This window comes from Taudactylus pleione, unplaced genomic scaffold, assembly GCF_031769625.1.
Source record: "Taudactylus pleione unplaced genomic scaffold, aTauple2 ptg000025l, whole genome shotgun sequence".
In the NCBI taxonomy this organism is placed as follows: domain Eukaryota; kingdom Metazoa; phylum Chordata; class Amphibia; order Anura; family Myobatrachidae; genus Taudactylus; species Taudactylus pleione.
Genome location: NW_028284427.1, coordinates 5653063 through 5669105, shown reverse-complemented (window position 1 = coordinate 5669105; position 16043 = coordinate 5653063).

Below are 16043 nucleotides of genomic sequence, written 5' to 3'. Positions count from 1 at the left end.
CTGGCGATGAAGGACTTGGAAGGTATTGTACAAATGGTAAAGCAGCATGAGAACCTCATTAGCAATCCTTGTTGCAATGACTTTACTATCCATGCGCACCTGAAGATTAAAGGAGAGCCCAAAATCTTTGAGGATTTTAGTTATATCTCACATTTCCCTCCATCATGACGAGGTTACAGGTGACAAGTCCTGAAATGTGAAAATAGTTGAGCCTTCAAAAGAAATTGTAGACTGATGAGCCATCAGATAGGTTTGATCCTTCACCTTGAAGTAATGAAGATGCAGAATTACATCTTGTGGTGAATAGGAATCCTGTAATCTACACCACAGAACACAATGTGCTCTGTCCAGCAGCAGCATATCATCTGGGATGGTAGGTGCCAGAGCACAGAAAAGGTGAAAGAGGTAGTTCTCAAGGTGTGCAGATTGAACCAACTGTATGAGATTACCAACACAAAGGCTGTTTCTCCTCATCCTGTTATCCAGAACCTTCTATTTGCCAGATACAGTATGTAGTAAAATAATGTTGTGGCTGGAATTGTGTGGTTTCCTGTTCAGAAAGTTGTTGGAATGTGAATATCTCCTACTTGTTTTTGAAGATCATCAACAGGAGAGCCGAGGTCAGTAACCTCCTTTTGGAGACCAGAGATTGCAGTGCATAGCTTCTCTTGCTTTGCTTTTCAAAAGTTCTTCATTTCGGTGAGGAGCTTTAAGATATCAGCCTTGGTGGATGGAGCAGAAAAGCAGATTAGATGTGCCACCCAGGGACAGGGTGAAGCGTGGCTGCTGCAAATCAGCAGACTGAGTAGCTTTGTGAGCCATGCTTTTTAGTTTTAGGCAAGGCAAATTATATATTGGATAATAGATGCACCATAAGCAAGCACCAGAAAAGGAGAGGAGAGGGCAGTGAGAGATTCCAATAAGAGCAAGGGTTACTTGGGACCCAGGAGAGGGAGTCTCTATTCCATGTTCAGGGTATTGTGAATATGAGCCAAACTGAAGACACACAGGACAGTATAGGTGGTGGTTGGAAACTGGACAAGGAGACAAACAGGAGAAATAGCAGCAACTATGTCACAGAAGCAAGAGTCAGGGATACACTCCACAACGGTGCATCCCAAGAAAACACATCTATGGCCCTGACAATGAGGTTAACAGAGCAGCTGGAGAGTGGGACACCAGAGAGGAGATGGTGATGCTACTCATGAAGCAGCAGCCACACAGAGTATTTGTTAGCAGATTCCCTTGGAGAGAGGAGCTTTAGACACTAGATGGGGAGCACAGGGCACAGCAACTACACTGGAAGTTAGACAGGCAGCATGGCTGCAGTGCCCAGGGGTTGTCAGAAGAAGAGGTCCCAATGTAGTGGGTGCACTCCACAGTCACAGGTCAGGAAGAACATCCAATGAGAATGGGGGCAGATGTCGGAGACCGGACAGAGGACCAACCCACCTACAAGGATACCACTCGACATACACAGCGGGGCAGATGGCAGGATTACCAAAGACCTCTGGATATGCACAGGGCACACAATGTCTGCAACAGGAGGAAAAACAGATATGGTGTAGTACCGCATTATCATGGGAGTCCCAGCAAGAGGTAGTCTGAATGCAGGCACAGAAGAAAGATCTCTGGCATGTGGACTGAGGTCAGATTGCCACTCTTGGGAGTAGGAGTAGTCTGAGAGCAGATGCAGGAGCTCATCATTTAGCAGGGACAGCCACAGAGTAGTTGACAATCAGCTCAGAATAGGTTGGTTATATTGGTTTGTGAGATAAACCAAGATGGAGCACCACCAGCAAGCATCCACCATCTTGGCTGGCTGGGCCATTCCCCCAAGAGTGAAACTGATTAATATTTTTCTAAGCCTATCTTGAGAAGTTATTTCAGATAGCCTAGTGGTGCCTGCCCAATCACCTACCAAACCTGGATGTACAGTATTAGCTTTGTAGGTTCAAATACTACCATTTTAATTTGTGAGTCAGCTCTACTGTAATTATTAAATAAATAACTAGCTAGATGTTCTTATATTATTTTCAACTAAATTAGCTTGAAATTTTGTACACATTTTGATTATTTTTGTTTAAAGGATATGCTTTGGGAATTGTAAAGGAGTGCATGGACGGGAGAACCACATGGAACCTATTGTTTAAACTACATGTGGGCAGCCATTTTGACAATATACAACAAACAGTATATAGTACTTAGGGACCTATCTGTGTACAATACAATATCTGTGTATATGAACAAGGATTCTACTATAAATTCCTTTCCTGCATGCTGCCCACAAAATATCACATACTTACTATACCATCTACTGCATGTTAACACAAATCATTACAAGACTAAACTACTGTATAGATCACTACATTATTATACAAATCATTAACCATGCCATTATCAAGGTCTTTGTAAGATAAGTGTGGGTTGAGAGAAAGAGAGTTACTTATCCATCAGGTAGGAAAGGAGCCAGATTCCCCATTGGGGAGTGTTGAGATTCCATCCTTCTGCTATGGCTATTGGTTAGAGACTGCCTGTCTCTCTCTGTGTATGGGAATCCAACCCTTCCTCACCTGTGAAATGTGGCTTTAAGAGGAAGTAGACTCTTGGTCAATTGAAACCCTTAGGGGATGGTTTGAACCTTATTGTGTTAGGTATCTTGATTGCAAGAATCTCATGCCCAGGTCTGTTGGTCAAATTTATTGAAATGTTAATTGGCTTGTAGTGTGAAAGCTAGCTATATCTGTATATATGTTAACTGACCTGGAAAACCAGTTCTGAGCTTGCTATAGTCATCTTGTTATGTGACTATGGCTGTATAAGAATTTAATATTCATTTATATATATTGATTGATTAATAATTAGTCTACAAATGGTGGTATTAATATACACATACTTTAAAAGCATTTCTAAAGTAATTGCTGAATTCACATATTAAGATCATTTACTTGAGCATAAAATATGTATAAAGTTTAAAAAACAAATAATTAAACACTTTTTCTGATCTGCAAAACACAGATCGCTAGACAACATTTAGAAGCATTTGAGTTGTAACAAGTTAACATTTCTTATGGAGAGCACTACACATGCAAAACACAATAAATTAACATACTATGGCTATAGTTTATGCAAGATTGAGCTGAGATGCAATTACATGACAACTGCACAAAATGTGTAATGGCTTTTAGTCTACAATTAGTTTTAGTTTAAATGATTTAAACATATACTATTGTGTCTGTTTTCCTAGAGACAAAAAGCAATGAAACAAAGCAACATAAAACAATGCAGTTAAGATGTCACTGTCATTTTACAAGAAAGTAACAGCACTAAAAACGATGCTACTGCTATCTCTAAATGAATGCTAATTACTGTGGAAAACCATCAAGTTTTTTTCTCAAATTAATATGAATTTACTTTTATACATTATAATCTATAGTAGTCAAGTACTTATGAAAATGAAGAGAAATATACTGTATCCAGAGCTAGTCGTCAAGACATTTTCAGATTCTCATGTGGACTTTAGTTTTAGTGAACCCTAGCTCTCATTTTAGTCACTTTTGTTATTTTGTTCTTTTACTCCCTTTTTTATATTAAAAAGCAGACTCAAAGGGGTATATATACTAACCAATCAGATTTTACTTAACATTTATTAGCACCTTCTAGAACATCATAGATATAATCTGATTGGTTGCTATGGGCAAAATATCTACTTCTACAAAACCTGCACTTTAGTAAATAAACACCGAAGTCTTGGACAAAAATTGGAGCAGCTGCATCTTTAAAGAGCTCCATCCCGATTACCTCAGAAGCCTAATTTTTCCCCTGAAATCCATTTGATAGCTCCAACTATACAACAGTGAACAGTGAAAAATGTTGAAAGATGCAGGATAGTATTTTCAGAAAGGTTGACTTGGGTCAAAACTGCCCTTAGCAGCTTATCTTTTTAATATTTACCTATTGTCCTTACAAGCCACCTGCACATTATATTTCCATCCCATCGGTGAGGGGATGGTGTGATCCTTGGAGTGTTGCCTGAATTTTTTAGTGACACTACACCTTTCAGTGGTGCAGACTGCAGGAGAGTTTTCTTGCCAGCTGGCCATATTGGCGACTAATGATCCTCATGATGGTCATATCTTCTAAATTACTCTCAAGACTCCTCCTCACTCTGTTCTCAGCACATTAACTTTCCCATTGGTCACAAATTATGATTGCTGTATTTACTGTGTACTGTCCATGATTCCAAGACACAAAACAAAGATATTATATCTGCAACATATCAAATGTTAAAACTACAAATAATCATGCATATTATCACCATGCAGGATTTCAGACATGTGGAGACCAAGATTAAGAAAAACATGTAGTGGAATGTCAGTATAAGACACAGAGAAAATTCAGTACATCATCAAAAGTCACAGAAGAGGGGAACATAAGACAGGCTATACCTGGAAGTAAGAGATAGCCAATAGCTCTAATTCACAGTTCTTGTATATAGTCTATGCACTATTGTTTCTACATAATATTCTGCCCTGTAATAGAAATAGCCTCACAATCCAACCAATCAACCCCAGTTTGACATTGATGTTCCAACTCTGACATATGGTGATTAGACCAGGTATCTACTCACTACTCAAACAGATAAACAAGAAGGGTCAACAAACATGACCACAACCACCATCACCAACCCTATAGTACAGCTATGGACAACCATCCCTCTATCTTTTTTGCAGAGGTGCTATAGTGAAAAAAATTGAAGGAATCCAAAGAGGGCCTGATGCAGACTCAAGCGACAAAATTTGTTGAATCCATTAAATACCTCAAGGACGAGATCACTTATACATCCAAGCAGGTCTTAACAAACTAACATAGTTTTTTAGAAAACATACAGGAGATATTTAAACTCACTTGTCATTAAAATGCAAAAAAACCAAATGACAAACAAAATCAAACATCTAGAACAGGGGTTCCCAACCACTGTCCACCAGGCCCACTAACAGTCCAGGTTTTAAGGATAGCCATACTGGAGCACAGATGACTTAATTCAGTTATTTTGATTTAACCATCTGTGCCCAAGCCTGAATATCACTAACACCAGGACTATTAGTGTGCCTTGAGGAGAACGGTTGGGGGGAATCACTGATCTAGAAAATAAATCCAGTATACAGAAATAACTTTCATCCATTAAAAGTGCATTCCTCAAAAAAGATCTGCCATTTGTGCTGGGTATCACAGATCACATTACAATTTTTTAAACTGAATGATCTCAAAGGCTAGACTAAGGACCATAGTCTGCAAGTGTCCTAATTACTATCACACAAGTGATTATTTTGTCTTCAGCAAAACAAGTTGTCAACTTAAACAGAATGATAAAAGTTTACAATTATTCAATGATTATCTGGAGAAGGTGACAAGAGCTTGCAAGTAAATTAATCTTGGAAAAGATTTCTGGACTGCACAACCTGACTATATATATGATGGGAGGTGCTACCTGATGAGACTAATTGCAGGCACAGAAACAGACAAATCTCAGGTGCACAACTCCAAATTATTAATAATATATATAAATGCAATAAAATTTTGCAATCAATAGAGGTTTTTAGCATAATCATGGCCAAGGTTATGGGCCTACCCACCATATCCAGGTAACCTCTTTCGGGTAGGTCCCTAACATACTAGGGTTCAAATCCTGAGCACAGGACCCCCCAAAACTGGCCCAGCCAAGCTGCCCCAGGGCACCACCATAGTAAGAAAAGTGCAGTGTAAAGAGATAGTTAGGAGCAGCTGCAGCTGCATATAAAGAATGAAAATAAAAAAGTGAAGTACATATATATTAAACACACAGTGAAGGGTTAAAATGTGTTATAAAGGAAAATGTGCTATAATGCGGTGCCCTGAGACAGATCAACCTGCAATTAGTCTCATCAGGTAGCACCTCCCATCATATATATAGTCAGGTTGTGCAGTCCAGAAATCTTTCCGATATACTCCATTTAATGTGCTTTATTGTACTTCTGAAGGAAAGGAGACGCCCTCATTCTGGATTAGCACCCTTCCTTATTGGTTTAAAAGCATGGAGTATGGTAATGTATATGCACACTGTATTAGGCACAATTCTAGATAAGTCCTATAAGTTATATACTGTAGTGCAACTTTGGTTCATTTTTGGGGTGTGGGTCCCCCTAGATTGTATTGGTTGAGCTTTCTCAGGGCACCGCATTATAACACATTTTTCTTTATAACACATTTTAACCCTTCACTGTGTGTTTAATATATATGTACTTCACTTTTTTATTTTCATTCTTTATATGCAGCTGCTCCTAACTATCTCTTTACACTGCACTTTTCTTACTATGGTGGTGCCCTGGGGCAGCTTGGCTGGGCCAGTTTTGGGGGGTCCTGCGCTCTGGATTTGAACCCTAGTATGTTAGGGACCTACCCGAAAGAGGTTACCTGGATATGGTGAGTAGGCCCATAACCTTGGCCATGATTATGCTAAAAACCTCTATTGATTGCAACATTTTATTGCATTTATATATATTATTAATAATTTGGAGTTGTGCACCTGAGATTTGTCTGTTTCTGTGCAAGTAAATTAATCTTATCTGCACTAAAACAGTTAGAACCAACTGCAAGTTTTCCCAATTTCTGATGGAAAACATGGTAAACACTTTGCACCCCCTTTGTTTGCCAAGGAGTTTCTAATACTGTAGTAGAAGACATGGGACACTCCAAGGCAGTTGGCTCTCTTCAAGCTGACTGACCTAGACAGTTACTTTTTAAGGTTAACATCCCTTACTCCTGTCTTCTAAATCCATCCATGAGTGCAGTTCCTGACTCCTGAATATCACAGATTGTACTTTATAATCTTCTAATGATCTTAACTGTGGATTTATATTGGCTTGCTTTGATACTCTTTAGTTACAGTACCAACCTCCATATCGACTTCTACTTAATGTCACTCAGTGTGATCTTCTTTCCTCTACTTCCCTGCAATCCTTATGGTATTTTAAGGCTCTTTATGCATTGTTTTCTTAATTGTTTACTGTATTGTGTATTCAGTTTAATTGCAATTTTCTAGAATTGCCCAAAGGCACTTCTGGCCTATATGTTAACATGTATGATGGGATGCTTCCCCTTGCCTTCCTCTTTCATTAGTTTGACATCCAGGTTCATGTTCCACTTCATCCATTCAACTCAATTTACTGTGCCTTGAATTATTACCATCTTTATGTTTTTTTGCTCATGCCTAAACTCCTCTCCCCACTGTTATTCTCATACAAGAAAGATCTTACATTTTATTAAATATTTTATTATCACAGTTAATTCACATTTTAGTTCAGGATTATGTTAACTAAATGTGTAGATACTGTATATTGTTCAGTCACTGGTGCTTTGTTTGTTCTATTATATTCTTTTGTTTAGCAATCACTATGTATACAGGTATCTGGGGAACAAATTTACTAAAGGTCAGGTTTGTGTTATTGGTCAATTTTCCACTGATTTAGCAAATCAACCAAAACCACATATTTACTAAAGACAAAACCGATGGAAAACCAACCAAAAAACAGACTTTAGAACACTTTAAAACATCAATACTTTTACACAGATGACTATACAAATCAGAGATTTACTAATGGTCAGTTTTAAAACCAATCAAAACCCAATGGAAAAATGATGGCAAACCCTTCCGAACATTTCTGTGTCGGTTTCTAAACTGACAGGTATGGACAGTGTGCTTGCACCTAAAAATGTGTATCTATTATCCATTGCTTTTCAGTGTCATTTGATTAACAATGCCAACTTTGATCAGTTTTGTCATCAGTTTTGACATTTCCAATGAAGACAGATGAAAAAAAAAGGCCCAAAATAAGATCCCAAGTAGACCACCATTTCCTGGTGGTTTTCTACAGAGTAAAACATACCACATGCAATATCTACATCGCAAAACCCCAAAAAGCAGGTTCTAGTGGAACAAGCATTGCCACAAGGTGTGGGTGTAGTTTGGTGGTTGGATGTAATAGTTTTTTTTGTTTGTTTTATTTGTGTGTGCCTGTGGTGTGTTTATGAGGAGTGTAGTGATAGAGTAGGTTTAATTTTTCAGTGTTTGTTTTTCTTGTTTTTCTTCTTTTTGTTATTTGTTAATAATTTAGATGGAGGGGGAAAGGAGAAGGAGCAGAGAGGACACACGTGCACAAAACCTTGAGGACCAATCTCTAGCCTCACTTTCTAAAAGGAAACAATAATGTCCTATTATTTGCTGGTATTAAGTTTACATTTCAGCATACTTATCAATAATGTTTATTTGTTTCTTTAATGGTTCTGTGAAAATTTTTTTAGCACAACAAACAATATATTTTGTAAACGTACGCCAAATGTGTAATACTGGTTTTGTGCAATGTTTCACACAATATAATTCAGCAGACAGAGTACTGTAAGCCTACAGTATCTTGACAACAATTTCAATTGTATTTATTGTTTTTAAACAAATGCTGGTGTAGATGTCTATCAGACACTTATCCCATATGAGATAACATTACTTGATTTTTAGTTTTGCAAAAACAAAACTCAAAGAAAAGGTATACTTAAATGTGAAAAAGCTGCTAATAAGTGCTTTATCCAAAGATTGTGTTTTAGATCTCAAACATGCCTGGTAATCTAATACTTGGGAAGGTTGATTGTCAGTTTGCAAACTGATGCTTAATAAATATGTGGTTTGTATATTAGTAATAGATAGTTGGCTCAATGTTCTGAAGTGTTCTAAAGTCGGTCATTTGGTTGGTTTTTGGTTGGTTTTGCCTTTAGTAAATGGTCGGATTGTAAAACTGACAGAAAATTACCCATTTTCACAACTAATTCTGCAGGCAGCTACAGTTTAAGTTTAAGGTGAATTTTTTTCCCTTTAAATATGTTCTACAGAAGATCCTGTAAGAATTCTAAAATGTAATCAAAAGTTTCTGGATAATAACTTACTTCTACAAGCATTTTGTGGTCCTGAACAATACACTCCTTTTCTTAAGCTGTCTTTTTATTCTTGTAGAGGATGTAAGAAAATGTAAAAAGTAAAGTATTTTTTCAATAAATATACAATAGATATTTAGATCTTCTTCTTAAAAGCAGATAATGCAAGAAACTGCTTTTAGTTGCTAAGTGTTTTTCTTCAAATAGTTTGAACTTTTTAGCTTGTGAAATATTGTTTTGCATATTCCTCTTATGTGACATTTTAAAATATATAAAGGGTTAAGGGAACTATCCTGCAAATTAAAAGGGCTGAAATGTAGTGGGGAGGGACAAAAGGGGCAATTATCATTTTGTAGGCTGATCTGATTATCTCTTTTTTAGGGGGAAGGGACAATTACACTGCACAACAATGAAAATGTTTCCGATGTGAAAATAGTTACTTCTAATTGATTTCAGCATGCAAAGAATGAATATGACATTTAAAACTCTCAGTTAGCTGAGTTCTGAGATATAGCCCATTTATGACAATGTAGGGGTTTTCCTAGTGAAGTGGGCAGAATAGATAGAATCTTACCAGCAATCTGCGTTCTGCGCAGAGGGGGTGGGGTCTAATGACCCAATTAAATGAATCAGTTAGTTGTCCCCTCCCCTATTCAAATATATGCGATTCACGGGATTACCCACACAAGATAACTGTGGTGCACTGAGTGACAAGCATAGTGAGCGATTCCACCAAGACATTTCAGCAATGGAACAAAGATATCAGGGTAGGTGATCACTACTGTTGGACAGTGACAAGAGATGCCCCAGAAGAAGAGAACAAGCAACAAGCAAAGAGAAAGCAACCCCATGAATAGGCCACTAAATTAGATAGTACTTTCGTATGCTGTATGTTTGTTTCGTTTTGTGTTCTTATTTGAATTAAAACAACTGTTTATTTATTTTCTATCAAGAAAATATCAGATTATTTTAAAATAGTATACAGTATAGTACAAGTAGTGTAGCTCAAAAAATAGAGCTAGTAAAAACATTCTGAAATCATTTTAGATTTTCTTGACCTCAAATTAGTAATGTATGACTATTTTTAGAAAGGAAACAAATTAAAAGTATTAATTTGTTGTACAGTGTGATCATTTTGTATAACTGTATTAACTCTTTTTCTACTTTTTCTTAACAGATTCTGAAACTTCTTTTTAAAATAAATGTCACTGGTTGTGTGAGAACATGTACGGTCTGAGGGCCCAATTCACACCTGCTTGCTAGATGTGTTCGCACACAGCCGTCAGCTACCAAAGTCCATCAGCTGCCAAAGTATGCAAATCCCTCGATTTAGCACACCCACTCTGTCCTTTGTAGTGCACCTAATGCAGAGCTGCCAGTAATGCCCCTTACACAGAGCACCCAGTAATGTCCCTAGTAGTGCCCCTTATGCAGAGCCCCCAGTAATGTCCCTTTTAGTGCCTCCAGTAATGCCCCTAATGCAGAACCCCAGTAATTCCCCTTATGCAGAGCCACCAGTAATGTCCCTAGTAGTGCCCCTTATGCAGTGCCCCCAGTAATGCCTCTTATATTGTGCCCCTTATGCTGTGCCCCCAGGAATATCCTTAGTTGTGGCCCTTATGCAGAGCCCCAAGTAATGCCCTTAGCAGTGGCCCTTATGCAGAGTCCCCAGTAATTCCCCTTACGCAGAGCCCCCAGTAATGTCTCTAGTAGTGCCCGCAGTAATGCACCTAATGCAGAGCCCCAGAAATGTCAAAACTGATGACTGGCATGCGATCATGTATTTTGATGCCCACCAGCCTGTTACAAGATGCCCACTGTCCCTTAGTAACACACGTCATGTTCAAGAAGTGTTTTAAACAATCGGTAACATTGAGTACCATCGGACCCATACGCAGCACTTGTGGCTGACCATAGTCTACCGCAAGCACTGCGAATGCAGCAGTGTGTAAAACAGACATCTGACGTGTCTGATGACGCTGCGTCTTAATTATGCATGCCCCTGAAATGGTGTACAGATGCACAGATACACCTGCATTCGCACCACCACACCCTCGTTTCATTCAACCACCCACAAATGGCTCATCATGTCACTCATTCTAACGAGGCATCTATGTACGAGGGGTGATCACTTCGCGTTCGCATTGACTGGTTCGCACACATGCACTGCGACTTATACGCATGCAGATTGCAAACATCGGCAGGCTACGTATGAACGCATCCTAGCGAGCAGGTTTGAATTGGGCCCTGAGTCAGCATCATTATTGAATACAGTATAGTGTAACTAGTTTTACTGTTCCTAGGTTTACACCTCTGTAATAATGGTGGTCTATTCATGAATTCTCTTCTTGGTTCCATCTTTTCTAAAACATTCCTTGGTTACATGCCCAGCATCATCTGAACTGGACACACTGGTTGATATTCCACTTTGTTGAGTTACAGAAATTGGGCTTGATTCACAGCCGCATGCAAATTGTATAAGGTACACCATTTACTTAAGCTACCTTATTAGTGTAAGATACCCTGTAGAGCAGGCATGTCAATCATGTGGCACGAGGGCCACATGCGGCCCGAATAAACATTTTATGAGGCCTAACAGTGTGGGCCCACATATAAATAATATGTGACCCACACCCTTCCCACGTTCAGAGCTAAGTTCCGATCGGGCAGTGTATATTTCAGTTAAAGCTAGCAAAGCTGGTCTCAGAAGTGATCAGAAGCCTCTGATTGTTCAGAGGCGAGTGTTCCCAGTGATTCAGCGATGTCATTACACCACCCACGTCTCCCGTGATGAGAGGAGCCTGCGTCTGCTGCTCTGGATCTAATTAGATAAAGTGAGTGGCAGTGTCTACACAGGATGGTGGGAGTGAAGATGACGCGGACTGGAGTGGTGCCCAGCGGCCAACGTGAAGAAAGGTAAGTACTGCACAGGTGAGTGGGCCCTGTTCTATACTGGGAGGGGGCACAGCATAATGGGCACTAAAGGGGTCACAATATAAGGACCTTACTGAGGGCTCTGCATAAGGGGCACTACAAGGGACATTACTGGGGGCTCTGTGTAAGGGGCGTTACTGGCAGCTCTGCATTAGGTGCACTACTAAGGACATTACTGGGGGCCTGCATAAAGGGCATAACATAAGGGGCATTACTGGGGGCACTACTATGGATATTACTGGGGCCTCTGCATAAAGTGCATTACTGGGGGCTCTGCATTAGGTGCATTACTGAGGGCACTACTAGAGGCATTACTGGGGGCATAACATATGGATATTACTGGGGGCTCTGCATAAAGTGCATTACTGGGGGCTCTGCATTAGGTGCATTACTGAGGGCACTACTAGAGGCATTACTGGGGGCTCTGCGTAAGGGACATTACTGGGGACTCTGCATAAGGGCCACTGCTAAGGGCATTACTTGGGGCTCTGCATAAGGGCCACAACTAAGGATATTCCTGGGGGCACAGCATAAGGGGCACAATATAAGAGGCATTACTGGGGGCACTGCATAAGGGGCACTACTAGGGACATTACTGGTGGCTCTGCATAAGTGGAATTACTGGGGTTCTGCATTAGGGGCATTACTGGAGGCACTAAAAGGGACATTACTGGGGGCTCTGCATAAGGGGCACTACTAGGGACATTACTGGGTGCTCTGTGTAAGGGGCATTACTGGCAGCTCTGCATTAGGTGCACTACAAAGGACATTACTGGGGGCCTGCATAAAGGGCATTACTGGCAGCTCTGCATTAGGTGCACTACTAAGGACATTACTGGGGGCCTGCATAAAGGGCATTACTGGGGGCATAACATAAGGGGTATTACTGGGGGCACTACTAGGGATATTACTGGGGGCCTGCATAAAGGGCATTACTGGGGGCATAACATAAGGGATATTACTGGGGGCTCAGCATAAAGTGCATTACTGGGGGCTCTGCATTAGGTGCATTACTGCGGGCACTACTAGAGACATTACTGGGGGCTCTGCATAAGGGGCATTACTGGGGACTCTGCATAAGGGCCACTGCTAAGGACATTACTGGGGGCACAGCATAAGGGACACTACTGGGGGGCACTGCATAAGGGCCATTATTGGCAGCTCTACATAAGGGACACTACTAAGGGCATTACTGGGGGCTCTGCATAAGGGCCACTACTAAGGATATTACTGGGGGCACAGCATAAGGGGCACAATATAAGGGGCATTACTGGGGGCACTACTAGGGACATTACTGGTTGCTCTGCATAAGGGGAATTACTGGGGTTCTGCATTAGGGGAATTACTGGAGGCACTAAAATGGACATTACAGGGTGCTCTGCATAAGGGCCACTACTAAGGACATCACTGGGGGCACAGCATAAGGGGCACAATATAAGGGGCACTGCAAGGGACATTACTGGTGGCTCTGCATAAGATGAATTACTGGGGTTCTGCATTAGGGGCATTACTGGAGGCACTAAAAGGGACATTACTGGGGGCTCTGCATAAGGGGCACTACTAGGGACATTCCTGGGGGCCTGCATAAAGGGCATTACAGGCAGCTCTGCATTAGGTGCACTACTAAGGACATTACTGGGGGCCTGCATAAAGGGCAATACTGGGGGCATAACATAAGGGATATTACTGGGTACTCTGCATAAAGTGCATTACTGGGGGCTCTGCATTAGGTGCATTACTGAGGGCACTACTAGAGGCATTACTGGGGGCTCTGCATTAGGTCTATTACTGCGGGCACTACTAACTAGAGACATTACTGGGGGCTCTGTGTAAGGGGCATTACTGGGGACTCTGCATAAGGGCCACTGCTAAGGACATTACTGGGGGCACAGCATAAGGGGCACAATATAAGGGGCATTACTGGGGGCTATGCATAAGGGGCATTACTAGGGACATTACTGGGGGCTCTGCATAAGGGGCACTAATAGGGACATTACTGGGGGCTCTGCGTAAGGGACATTACTGGGGACTCTGCATAAGGGCCACTGCTAAGGACATTAGTGGGGGCACAGCATAAGGGGCACTACTAGGGACATTACTGGGGGCTCTGTGTAAGGGGCATTACTGGGGGCCTGCATAAAGGGCATTACTGGGGGCATAACATAAGGGGCATTACTGGGGGCACTACTATTGATATTACTGGGGGCTCTGCATTAGGTGCATTACTGAGGGCACTACTAGAGGCATTACTGGGGTATCTGCGTAAGAGGCATTACTGGAGGCATGGAAATGGGGCCCTAGACTGCACACCCTGAAAATATATATAATGGAAGGTGCTACCTGTGGAGACTATTGTTGCAAACATACAAAAAGAATTACAGATGCACAACTCCAACATTATTCATTATACATTAATAATACATTTTGCAATAGAATTTTGCAAATAATAAAAGAGGTTTTGGCATAATCATGGGCATGGTTATGGGCCTACCCACCGTGCCCAGGTAACCTCTGAGGGTAGGTCCCTAACATACTGGGGTTGAAATCCAGAGCGCAGGACACCCCCAAACCAGCCCAGCTGAGCCACCCCAGGGCATCACTCCAATAAGGAAAGGTGAAGTGTAAAAAGGTGTAGGATAGATAAGAGCAGCTGCTGCTGCAAGTAGGGAGGTGAAAAATAAAGATGTGAAAATAATACATATATATTAAACAAACAATGAAAGTGCTAAAAGTGCAAGAACGGAAAAATGTGTATATAATGTGATGCCCTGAAGCAGCCCAACCAAAGCAATCCAGGGGACCCATGCCCCAAAAATCAATCCTAATCTGCACTACAGTATAAACATTTTAGGACTTATCTAGACTGTGCCTCTTGTTAAAGTGCATTCAAAATGCCAGATCCCTGCTTAAAACCAATAAGGGACAGGTGGGAAGTTCACTACTAGAGGCATTACTGAGGGCTCTGCATAAGGGGCATTACTGGGGGCATAACATAAGGGATATTACTGGGGGCTCTCCATAAAGTGCATTACTGGGGGCACTGCATTAGGTGCATTACTGCGGGCACTACTAGAGACATTACTGGGAGCTCTGCATAAGGGCCACTGCTAATGACACTACTGGGGGCACAGCATAAGGGGCACAATATAAGGGGCATTACTGGGTGCTCTGCATAAGGGGAATTACTGGGGTTCTGCATTACGGACATTACTGAGGGCACTACTAGGGACAATACTGGAGGCTCTTCATAAGGGGCACTACTTGGGGAATTACTGGGGGCACTGCATAAGGGGCACTACTATGGACATTACTGAGGCACTGCATAATGGGCACTACTAGTGCACTACATAAGGGGCATTGCATAATGGACACAAATTTAGGGGGCATTGCATAAGGGGCTAAGGGGCACTACTACAGGGGGCACTGGTTTGGTTTTTATTAATAATAAACCTTTCAAAATTGCATATAATACTTTTTTTTCGTTGTGGCCCACACACTCTTAAGACCTTGAACATTCGGCCCTGTTGGTATTTTGAGTTTGACATGCCTGCTGTAGAGTGTACATTTTGCTATCAGTGCAGATCTGCAGTGTACTACAGTGGGGATTCCTGGCCCATTTTACTCATTCATGGTGATGCTCTGTTAGGAGAAATTAGTGCCATCCTTAATAGATCTTTATGCGAAGCTGAGGAACAAGGGCTGTGTAGGGTGTTTATAATTATAACTTTTAAATTAATTGGTGTTAGTGTATTTTTTTTTAATTAAATAATTTCTCTTAGTGCACAACAAGTCCGTCTGTGCTCTGAAAGTCAAGTCATGCTCGTACTTGTGGCAGCCAGAGGTATACTGGAGTTTGTAGAACAATACTTATCAGCACTCCTAACAATTTAAAGGTAGCTGGGCCATGCAGGGATCTGTACTGCGAAAGAGACTGATTATATTTTTTATACAATTAAACAAAGTAGCCCAACATTCACTGCACAGTGGTGCTGGGAACAGCCTTAGTTCTATCAACACAAACTTTGTTTTCTTGCTCTTTTTTTTCTTTTGTGAAACCAATTCTCATAGGAACACAGCCCCATACTAACCAGTCTAGAGCTAAAGCACTACCAACCCTGACTTGCAAAGGCTTGTTCTGGAAGTGAACA